General features: G+C 39.9%; 1 long non-coding RNA gene across 1 annotated transcript in view; it reads right to left on the reverse strand.

The window, feature by feature from the left end:
• Positions 1–2849: 2849 nt before the first annotated feature.
• LOC138174262 (uncharacterized) overlaps positions 2850–11748 on the reverse strand; it is an 11149-nt gene continuing 2250 nt past the window's right edge. Inside the window, exons 2-3 of the long non-coding RNA XR_011171652.1 lie at positions 3577–3692; positions 2850–3484 (exon numbers count right to left, since the gene is read on the reverse strand). This is a non-coding gene — a long non-coding RNA (uncharacterized lncRNA). The remainder of the gene's footprint in view (positions 3485–3576; positions 3693–11748) is intronic.

Below are 11748 nucleotides of genomic sequence, written 5' to 3' on the forward strand. Positions count from 1 at the left end.
TTTTATTGTTTTCTGTAGGCCAGTCTTGGTTTTCCAACCGGCTTCTAAGTTTTCTTGGGCAGGAGCCATGTGCAAATTATTCTGATTAATATTCAAAGCCCTCTGTAATTAGATACCATCTTACCTTTCTAGCCTCATCTAATATTGCTCTCCATCCATATACTTTATTATTTTACCAAACTAAAATACCCTCTTTGCCCCATGTACCATCTCCTGAACATACTCTGTGACATCTTGCCTCTGCAATTTTATTTGTGCTGGATGAGAGTCACAACTCAGAGAGAGACTGACAAGCTAGAGTGTTGAGCTGCATCTAAGAAGGTAAATTTTAAAAGGGATAAATAATGAGTCAGACCACACCGAGAGGACTGTCTTCATTTTTAGGTACCATATTTTAGGAAGCAAACAAGATAGTAAACAGCCTTGAGTCCATTCCATGTGAGAATCAGATGAAACAATGGGAATGGATAGTCTGGGGACAAGAAGATTTAGGGAGGATTGGACCATCTTCAAGTATTTGAAAAGCTGTCATCTGGAAGAGGGATTGGACTGCTTCTGTTTGGGCCCAGGGTGGGCAGCCAGGAATAAAGAATGGAAGCTTCAAAGAGTCTAGTTTAAGCCTGATACAAGGAAACACTTCCTAAAACGATCTTCATCAAGGGTAATGAGCCCCCTCCAGGACTGCTGGGTTCTTCCCTCACTGGACCCTCAGTCTCTTGTCCGAGATTCTCTAGGTTCTCGGTCATGTATGAGTTGGCTTGAGGCCCCTTCCAACTCTGAGAAACTCAGAAGGACATTCTCTCTTCTCTATGCCTTCTTCTCTGTCTCTAAAGACAACTCAGATAATATCTTTACTGACAACCTCCTTATGCCAATTAGAAATGACCTTTACCCTCCAACCTCAAATGGTTTTTTGTTTGGCATTTCTCTAATTCGCTTATCAGCCAATTTAGTTAATACACATTTACTAAGCGCCTCTTATGTGCCAGACCCTGTGAAGAGCGCTGGGGATACAAAAAGAGGCAAAAATAGGCCTTGTCTTCAAGGAGCTTACCATCTAATCAGGGAGACAGGAAGCAAACACATAGGGACAAACAAATTACACGCAAGATAAACAAGAAGCAAGGAAGGGCTGGTATTAGAATGAAGACTGATCAGAAAGACCTCCTGTAGAAGATGTATCGTGTAACATACTGAGTTACTACTGGCCCATTCCTACTATCAACTCCACGAGAACAGAGTTTTTCCTTTTTTTTTTTTGCTTTTTGGAGGGCAATTGGGGTTGACTTGCCCAAGGTCATACAGCAAGTGTCTGTGGTAGAATTTGAACTCAGGTCTTCCTGACTCTGGGGCTAATGCTCTATTCACTGCACCACCTAGCTGCCCCTGAGTTTTTTCTTATGTATTTTTTTCCTCCCCCTTTTCTCCTAGTGCCTAGCACAAAGCTCTACTTACTATAGGAGCTTAATAAATGTTTGTCTAAGGAAAGAAAAACAAGAGGTGCTTTGGTTCAGTGGAAAAAAAAAAGCTTCCACCCTGGAGTCAACAGACCTGGTTCCAAATCCTGCCTCTGGTATCATCCCTGTGATCTTGGACAAACTTGGACAAACCTAACTGGGCCTCTGTTTCCTTACTTGCAAGATGAGTGAGTTGGTCCAAATGGCCTCTGAATTCCTTCTCAGTATGTGTCTGAGATCTAATTTTCCCCAGTATTTCTCAGAGCCTCAAGTAACCCTCTGCTAAAGAATCCTTAAATACTAGTTAATTGATTGGATAACTATATACTAACCCGATTAAATACTAAAAGATGTTTTTTCATTTCAGGGGCAGAAGAGCATTTAGGGGGAGGCCTGTCCAGTTGAAAAATCTGCATATCTTGATTTTTTACTACCTTCCTGGAAGGGGCACATGAGAACTAGTCTCCTTTGACAGATTTTTAAAGTAACAAGTCAGAAGTATCTTAATAACATAAAATTTCAATCCACATCCTATGTAACCCCATTAGAGGATTCTTGTAATGGGATGAAACCTGTTATTCGTGACCCAGAGTTCAACACTCTGCAGTAACTTGGGCCTATGAGATACTTCTAATCTCACAAGATGTGAGTATGGCAGTTACGTTTTTATCCACAAATTGGTTTTGTATCTGAAATTGTAACAACCACCTGATAATACAGATAGGGAGAAAAAAATCCCCGGTGATAATGTCCATTTTGAAAACAAAGTCATTATTTCCCATCTCGGAAATTTTGTCTTGGTTTTAATCAGGTGTTTGTCCTTATTTTGGAGGGTGGTATTATCAAACATGGCACCAGAAGACAGTCTTCAGACTGTGCTTCTCTGGCCTTTGTTCACAACCAACTGGCTTGGAAGGTGGGCTTTAAGAAGAGCTCACTTCATTAGCATTTCTGCTCTCTAAGCAAGAAAAATTGGGATGAGACTCAGCAGAGGGCTGAGAAAAACATGAAATCCTCAGGATAATAAAAACATTTCTCAAATCTTTTTCCTTGCTAATGAGCATTCTAATGACTTTTTTCAATTAAGGCATATTCGCAGCCTCAGAACAAGAGATTTAAGATATTGAATGTTGTTTAGATATTCTATATGAATAAAAGAACTTGTTAATTTAAAACCAAGGATTTTTTTTCTAGGCCAGGTTTTGGGTCACTTGTCTTTACTCCATAGGAATTCCAAAGTGATTTTTCAACTTAAAACTATTTTCTTCCTCAAAAACCACTAGTTTAAATTTGGAATTTGAAATTCATGGGATCACAGAATAGCAGGATTTAGCTCTGGAAAGGACCTTATCCAATTCTTTAATTTTACAGACGGGGAAACTGAGGCTCATAGAAGTTAATAAAGTGCTTTGCTTTACTCACCTTACAAGGTCTTATAGGAATTGCACAGCAAAGTGGGGATCTATGGTTTCCAAATCCTTTCCACTTCTCCATGTTTCTAGGTCTTAATCATGCTGATCTTTTATTGAATCAATTGCATCCTCCATTTGTAACAAGGTAACGGGGTAACTCAGTTCTTGAAGGCCATACCCAACAAAGCACAAACTATGGCAGGTCTGACCAAGCTGAAATGGACCTCCAACCACTGGTTTGAAAACTAGTCCAGCTAAGTTGAGAGAAGGCTCATCAGAAGAATTTTGGCTGCTAGGTGATTATTTAATTTTTTTGTCCACAGCAATTCATGCTGACTGTTTACTAAAGTATGGATGGTTTTGGTGTACCTTACAAATTGCCAACATGAATGAAATCATGTATCATTGCAATGTTGAAATAAGAGAACATATAAGGAATGTTTATAACCCATGGCACAGAACTACAAGGTGTGAGTTTACACACGTTCGGTCCACTCCTAAAGATTGTCCCCCAACTCGTATCTCTTTGCTGTCTTCTGGAGTTCCCCCTGGAAAATCTCTGATTATAGATCATAGCTGAGTCTCCATGGATGTGATCAAAATGGTTCCCAGATCCTATATAAATAATCAAGATAATAAATATTGGTTAAAGAAAACAGCCTTTATATCATCCCACAGGCAGAATGATTAAAACACAAAGAACTCACAGTAGTCCATAAATAACGAGTACAATTCTCTTCCCTCTTCATTTGGGTCCTGACTTTCCCTCTAGAGATGTACACGGGCATCCAGCCTTATGATACCGCCTTGAGGTCTTGAATTCCTCCAGAAAAGAAATGAACTTAGCATTATTAGAGAGACAAGTGCCTTCCCAATGAATCTACACTCTTCCCTCCCCCCGATTAATAATATTTTATTTTTTCCATTTACATATAAAGATAGTTTTCAGCATTCACTTTTATAAGATTTTGAATTCCAAAATTTTTTCTCCCTCCCTCCTCTCCCCCATCCCCAAAACAGCATGAATATGATATAGGCTATGCATGTATAATCATATTAAGCATATTTCCATATTAGCCATGTTGCAAAAAGAAGAATAAGAACAAAAGGGGAAAAATCATGAGAAAGAAAAAAAAAAACAAAAAAAGAGAGAGAGAGAAAATAGTATGCTTTGATCTGCATTCAGACTCCATAGTTTTTTCTTTGGATGTAGATAACATTTTCCATCATGAGTCTTTTAGAATTTTCTTAGATCATTGTATTGCTGAGAAGAGCCAAGTCTATCAAAGTTGGTCATTGAACAATGTCACTGTTACTTTGTACAATGTTCTCATGGTTCTGCTCACTTTACTCAGTTTCAATTCATGCAAGTCTTTCCAGATTTTTCTGAAATCTGCCTGCTCATCATTTCTAGCATTCCATTCCATTCACATACCACAACTTGTTCAGTCATTCACAGTTTTATAGCCCTTTGGACATAGTTCCAAATTGCTCTCCAGAATGGTTGGATCATGAATCTACAGTCTTTAAATAACTCATGCTAATCAAAGGCAAAGTAAAGTCGGCTTTTGCTTCCCCATATTATGGTTGTAGTACATTTATGCTCCTCCAACTTAAGGGCTAGGAGGTAGAGAAATGTACATGTTCTTTTTGGCTTTTGAATAATAGCCTGACACTTCACATAAACTCTGGCCCCTCTCTTTAGAAGTATGGATCTCCACAGTCTCAAAATTGGGATTGCTAGATAGATAATCCCAAGACCCCCTTCTTTCTCAAAAAAGCCTAGAATAGGCAAATTTTTAACTAAAGAACTAATCATCATCAAGTAGCTTTCCCCCAAAAGAGCACCAAGTCTCCTGTCATCTGTGTTGCCTGAAAGACAGAAAATTATTTTTAGAGCAGAGAGAATTTGACTAGGAGAATTGGAGAGTATTGTCTAGAAGAGGTATTCTGAAGAGAACAGAGTAGGATCAGACAGGGGGAAAGCAGAATACTGAAGAGCATGTTAGAGGTAAAGAAATACTTGTCAGAAATAAAAAGAAAAGAAATTGAGTATGGAAATAGAATTTGCGTTTACTTAGATGCCAGAAGAAGTCCCCTTAAACATTGTCAGAAATCTCAAGGATTTTTCTTGGCAGAAAAATTTGTGACAGCCGGGTTCATGGCACAGATATAATGGAAGGATTGATGCAGTTTCACAGATGCCTCTAGTCAGCAATTTCAAAGAGAAGGAGCTTCATATCAGAGATCTAGGAATCTTCAAACTCAGACAAATGTGTGTGTGTGTGAGTGTGTGTATGTGCTTCTACACACCTTCTGATTGGCTTACATTTAGGACATGCAACAGATGTCTTTTGGGGGTGATGCGGCTTAGGGTCTCACGAACATTTTAGGCAGAAAGTTCTTACTAATGTCAAACAAGTTTCTCTTGCCATAGTTTGGTAAAACTCATTGTTGCTTTCTTATACTTTCTGAATATGGTTGACAGATGGGAATGGAATTAGGGAAAAATCTTAATGGTTTAAGGGCAGCTGGGTAGCACAGCACATAGAGCACTGGGCTTGGAATCAGGAAGAATTATCTTCATGAATTCAAATATGGCCTTAGACAATTACTAGCTGTGTGTCCTTGGGCAAGTCACTTAATCCTGTCTGCTTTAGTTCTTCACCTGCAAGATGGTCTAGAGAAGGAAATAACAAACCACTCTAGTATCTGCCAAGAAAACCCCAAATGTGTTCACAACTGAAACAAATACAACAACGACAACAGCAACACCCTAATGGTTTAAGTGCTTCTTTGTCTCTGACAATATTCTTATTGAATGTCAGTCAATAATGTCAAGTATTTATTCAGCTCCTATTATGTATCAGACATTGTGTTAACCACTACGAATAAAAAAGAAGACAAAAACCAGTCCCTTCTCTCAAGGAGCTCACAGTCTAATGGGAGAATTAATGTGAGAACAAATATATACAGGATATATGAAGGATAAATTGGAGAAAATCAATACAGCAAAGGGAATAGCATTAAGGGGGATTAAGAAAGGCTTCTTGTTGGAGGCAGAATTACTTGGGGGACTTGAAGGAGGCTAGAGAAGCTGGAAAAGAGAGATGAGGAGGGAGTGAATTTCAAGAATGAGGGAAAGCTAGTGAAGATGGATAAACTCTGAAGATGGAGAGTCTTGTGTGAAGAGAAGCAAGGAGGTCACTGTCATCAGATGGCATTACCCATAGGGGCAGGGGGTTGGAGGAAGGTGGAAGACTAGAAAGCTAGGAGACAGGCACAGGTTATGAAGGGCTTTGAAAGGCATTTGATCCTGGAGAAAATAGGGGGCCGCTGGAGTTAATTGAATGGGGGCAATATGGTCAGACTTATGCTTGAAGACTTGTACATAAAATAACACTTGCCAGTGAACTTCAAAGGACTGTGTTGCAAATAAATGCTCATAAACAAATTGCAGTACTTAAAATTAGATTAGAAGGAATGTTTTTGACATACAAGTTTACCAATGGAAGGAAGGGTGGTTCAAAACTTACTAAAGGGGGACTCATTAATGGTGCATTGGATAGAGCACCAGGCCTAGAATCAGGAAGACCTGAGTTTGAATCTGGCCTCAGACACTTATTCACTATGTGATCCTGGGTAAATCAGTTAATCCTGTGTCCCTTACTTTACTCATCTGTAAAATGAGCTGGAGAAGGAAATGGCAACCCACTTCAGTATCTTTGCCAAGAAAACTCCAAACTGGGTCATGAAGAGCTGGACATGACTGAAACCACTCAATTACAACCACATTAGTGTTACTTTTGTTCAATGAAAAGGAATGATAAATTCCATCTTGAGCTCACTTTACTGTATAAAAATATTACAGTGAGACCCAAAGTAAATAAAATTTAATTCTTTTACTTTAGATGATAGCCAAGGACCCCTCATTCTAGTCACTTTTTTCTTATCTGTTAAATATGGATCACTTTCCAACTTGATGTTGTATTCTAGGAAACCTCAGAGGCAATATACTGATTTTAATGTCATTTAATATTAGATGACCATAGCTTCAAAGTTAGAAGAGATATCAAAGATCATTTAGTCTAAAATTCCCCATTCCCTAGTTGAAGAAACAAAAGCCTAGATAAAATGACCTCTCTAAGATCAAGCATGTAATAAGTTGTAGCACCAGCATTTGAACTCAGGTCCTCTGAATCCAAATTCAGGGTTTTCCCCGTGGTACTTCTACATGGTAGTACTTAGTACATAGAAGTACACGGTACTTCTACAAAGTACTTCTTTGTTATAGGTACTGTGCAAGGCACTGGAGAAACAAAAACAAAAATGAAACCATCCCTGCCCACATGGAGCTTATATTTTATTGGAAAAGACAACATGTGCTTATATATGTACAAAATATAGGAAAAATAAATATTCAGTAATTATATATTTTTTTGAGAGAAAGTACTAACAGCTGGGGGAATCAGGAAGGACTGCATGTAAATAGGAGTACTTAAACTGAATTTTGAAATAAATGAGGAATTCTAAGAGGTAGTAGCATTGAAGGCATGGGGGGCCTATGCCAAGACACAGAAGTGGAAGACAGAATGCTGGACATGTGTGAGGGATAGCAAGAAGGCTCGTTTATCTGTGCTATAGCATGTGTTAATGCTAGAAAGGCTTCAAATGTAGGCCTGGCAATGGATCTGACATTTGTCATTGGAGAACCAGTCTGGCTAGGTGCCCATAAGTTTGACTTCCCAGGGATGAATCTTTTTGGCTAGAGAAGCATCGTAAGACTATTTCTGAAACACAGAACACTTTTGGGCTGCATCGATGAAAGGATGACTCCCCTACCTCCCACGTGACAAAAATGGGGTCCTTGAAGCCAAGTCCATAAGCATGGTTTTTTGCCTCCGATTTTTTACTTTGGCTTTCTCTTGTTTGAGCTATGAGCTCAGGACATCCAGCCCAGGACCCTTCCTTGTTCGCTTTGTGTCTGCTATGAACATCTCTTTGTAGGCCTCAGTTTGGTATTTGGTGACATTTGAGAATGAATTGTGAATCCTCCGAAAGGACAGATTCTAATTTCAGATCTGGGGAGAATGTTTGCATATCTGCACATGTGTGAGAAGGAGACCTTTTCAAAACACACACACACACACACACATAAGAGCCTACAAGAGATTTTGTTACTGGGGGGCTTCCTCCTCACTATAATCAAACCACACTCTGAAAATTTGCTTTATCCAAATCTCCAATATCATTACATTGGAATATAAACTCTCTGAGGGTAGGGACTGTCATGTTTTTGTCCCCTAGAATAACATTCATCTTCTTCTCCTGGAATGCCTGGTTTTCCTCCTCCAAGATTCCCTTTACTACAAGAAGCTTATACTAATCTCCCTCCTCCCCAACCGCCCAACTCATAGGGTCCTCCACCCCCAAACTTCCTTGTATTAATTTTGTATTGTACATATGGTGGATCTTCATTTGTATCTGTACATATCGTTGTATTCTTCTATGTGCATGCATTGCTTTCCCCATTAAAATAAAAGGCAAGAGATGTTTCATTTTTGTCCTTGTACCCCAAGAGCTTAGTACAATTCTTGGCATATGGTAGCTGCTTAATCAATTATTGTTACTAATTGTTACATCACAGTCACTTAATACTTTGATGTTTGCTGAATTGCCTTGAATTCAATGGAAGGGTCATCAATGCAGGGCTAAGGAGAAGGAGCTGTCTATGACTAAGAGAATCCCTCCTCTGGGTTGAAGCAGCTCTTAGGTTTCACTAACCCATACTTGGGAGGACCAGGATTTGACAGTAGTCTTGGCAGTGAAATCTGTGATCTCCCTTCTCACATCCACACATGATCTTCTCTTCATGTTCGCTGTGCCTTTCACTCTCTTTCATGGAGTGAGCTGATGTTCCCAAAGGTCCCAAAGTGAGAATCACTCCAGTTTCTCAGACTGCTATCAACCCAGGTTTCCTCATCCCAACCAAGATCTGAAGGTGCAAGAGTGTCATGAAGCTGATGCTCTGTGTGTCCTCCATATTCCAATTGAGTTTTCCATCAGATGTAAGCCTGGTCCTACAGGGAGTGAACTATTCTCTGGAAGTAAACTCCTGACCTGTGTGAAATTAATTCACTTGTCCAGGACACCAGAGTACCATTTACTAAATTACTTTCATTGCGCAGAATACTAGCCTAGTGCCCTGGAAGATGGAATCGATGTCACACGGGTGAATAATTTTCTCCCTAAGAAGTGTGTACTTATGATGGTACTCACTGTCACAATGGCCTTTGGCCTGCCCACCCAGGAACACAGTCCATTCCCAGCACCAGAGTAGCAAAGCACAACTGTAACTTCAGATGAGTCTGGTATCCCATATGGATAGGATACCGGGTCCTCTAAGAGGAGATAGCGGAGGGTGTCCTAGTAAAGTTCCCACTGCCATCTCTTCACTCATCGCCTTGGCTCAGTACCTAAAATTTCCAGTACTGGTTTCACCTTTGGGTGACTGTGTGGTCAAATGTTACTTTAACAGTTTTTGACTGTTAAATTTTCATTATTTTCTGGGAGGTCGTGGTGGTAGTGGGAATTGGTTATCATCCATTAATGCCTTAATGCCATAAGGTGGTGGTGGCGTGTTTTCATATCACCGAGTGCTATGCTGGTAAATGTTTAACAACTAGCTCTCCAAAAAATGCATACATAATGCATTTAAAATTTAATCTGCATTATTAACATGGGCAGAGGTATGTTAGAGCTTGCTTATACTGGGAATGGGAGAATCAATTGTTAATTATTCAGCGTGAGCACTATAATACTCACACTGCTTATAAAGCACATAATTTATAAGCAAATGATCCAAATGCGTCAAGGATTTCATTGTGTATGGCTTCATTTCTCTCATGTTGATTGTAACTCTTGAATATACATAGTCATCAAGAGTTTCTATGGCTAAAAAGTTTACTACCCTGCAGTCAGGATGCATCTCTTCAAATTCTGTAGCTTGTGGTGGCACTGGGGAGGGGCAACGGGCATCACCTGACCCTAGTCAGTAGTTAGCAGGAGGGGTTCTGGGAAATGTTTAACAACCAGCTCTCTGGAGAGAAAAAAAGCATGAATGACACATTTTAAGTTTAATATAAATTATCAACATTTAAAAAATCACTTTCATAAATGTAGACCATCATCAAAATCAAGCCCTGATTTCTACAATTTGCTGGGGGTTTTTTTGTTTTTATGGTTTTTTATTGATTTATTTTTAGTTTTCAACATTTATTTCCACAAGATTTTGAGTTACAAATTTTCTCCCCATCTCTCCCCTACTCCACACCCCAAGATAACCAGCCTACTGAATACACCGTCCCCCAGTCTGTTCTCTCTTATATCCTCCTCCATCTCCCCCCAACTTTCTTGTAGGGCAAGATAGACTTGTATACCCCATTGCCTGTATATTTTATTTCCTAGTTGCAGGTAAAAAAACAATTTTTAAAACATTTGTTTTTAAAACTTTGAGCTCCAAATTCTTTCCCTTCTACCAACTTGCTTTTTTTCAAGGTGAAAATTTGACAATCAGCTCTTTGGAGCTCGATAGGAGTTGCCTCCAGCAGGTCATAAGGGAAAGTTGTTATCTGTCAAATGTTCATTCCCCCTTTGCTCCACATATCATCTGATATCACTATTCCTCTAAGTTAACCAACAACCTCTCTCTGGCTGTTACAGAGTTGGTCTCCTCTCTCTCCTTGTTGGCAACACTATTTGTCCTCTTAACCTAGCAGTTTTTGTGAGTGAATTTACCCATTCAAATCTTGGTTTCAGCTCTTTTTCTATTAAGAAAATTGACTACCCCTTCTTATTTTCTCTCCTCAGCTGTACTATTCATTTCCTCATAACTCCACTCACCATGAATAGTGGCTGCTTGTTGACCTGGAACTCCCCTAAAAAAAAAAACCCAGAATGACTGCAGTCTAAGATTCCTACATCTAACAGTCATAAAGGCAGGAGGAATCTGACTTGCATTGGTCACCATTCTGTCCCTGTCCCTTTCACCTTTCAAAGTTCCCACTCCCCTCCAGGGTAAGTCATAGCCACACTCCTCTTCCCTCTGAATTCACCACTTTCTTTTCTTGTTTCTATGATCATTGGCACACTCAGTCCTAGTTCAGAAGTAGCAGTGTGAGGAAGGTGGAAGCAGGCAGAGGAAGAATTGTTCCATTTGCTAATGGTCAAGAAGGTCAAGAGCCCATGCTGGCATACCTGGAGCACCTCATGCCACAGGGATGCATGAAGACTTGTGCATTGGCAGTGGTTCCAAAGAAGAGAAAATCAGTCTGAGTCATGTGTGCAGCTTATCGCCCCCTTAGTCAAAACGATTAGCGAAGCTTTGTTAATGATACTGACTCAGATCTAAGAACAGTGGGTGGAAGTTGCAATTTTAGAGAAATATTTCCTAATTGGAGATACCCAATAGGAGAATAGGATGCCTCAGTAGGAAGCACATTCCCCTTCAGTGTTCAAATCTGGCTTGGACTTTGCGATCTCTGGGGTGCTTTTCACCTGTGAGATTTGGTGACTGTGGAATTCCATTTACTCCACCTCCAGGCTCTTGGCACATTGATAGCCAAGTAGGTAGGTAGAAATGCCTGGCTGCATTGTTTGAGTTCCAAGTCATGGGGTAAAGACATGAAGCTTATTAATGGAGGGGGGGGATGGGGCTTAAAATGGAGGACCTAATTCACTGGAATGGTTACCTAGTTTGTAACGCTTCAGGGAATAGGAAAATGAAAATGAGAAAGGGGGAGGGAGAGAGAGAAAGGGTGGGAGAGAGGGAGGGAGGGAGGGAGAGAGAGAGAGAGAGAGAGAGAGAGAGAGAGAGAGAG

Source organism: Petaurus breviceps, unplaced genomic scaffold, assembly GCF_028583685.1.
Source record: "Petaurus breviceps papuanus isolate PSGF00001 unplaced genomic scaffold, PetGlider_PUasm1.0 688, whole genome shotgun sequence".
Classification (NCBI taxonomy): Eukaryota; Metazoa; Chordata; class Mammalia; order Diprotodontia; family Petauridae; genus Petaurus; species Petaurus breviceps.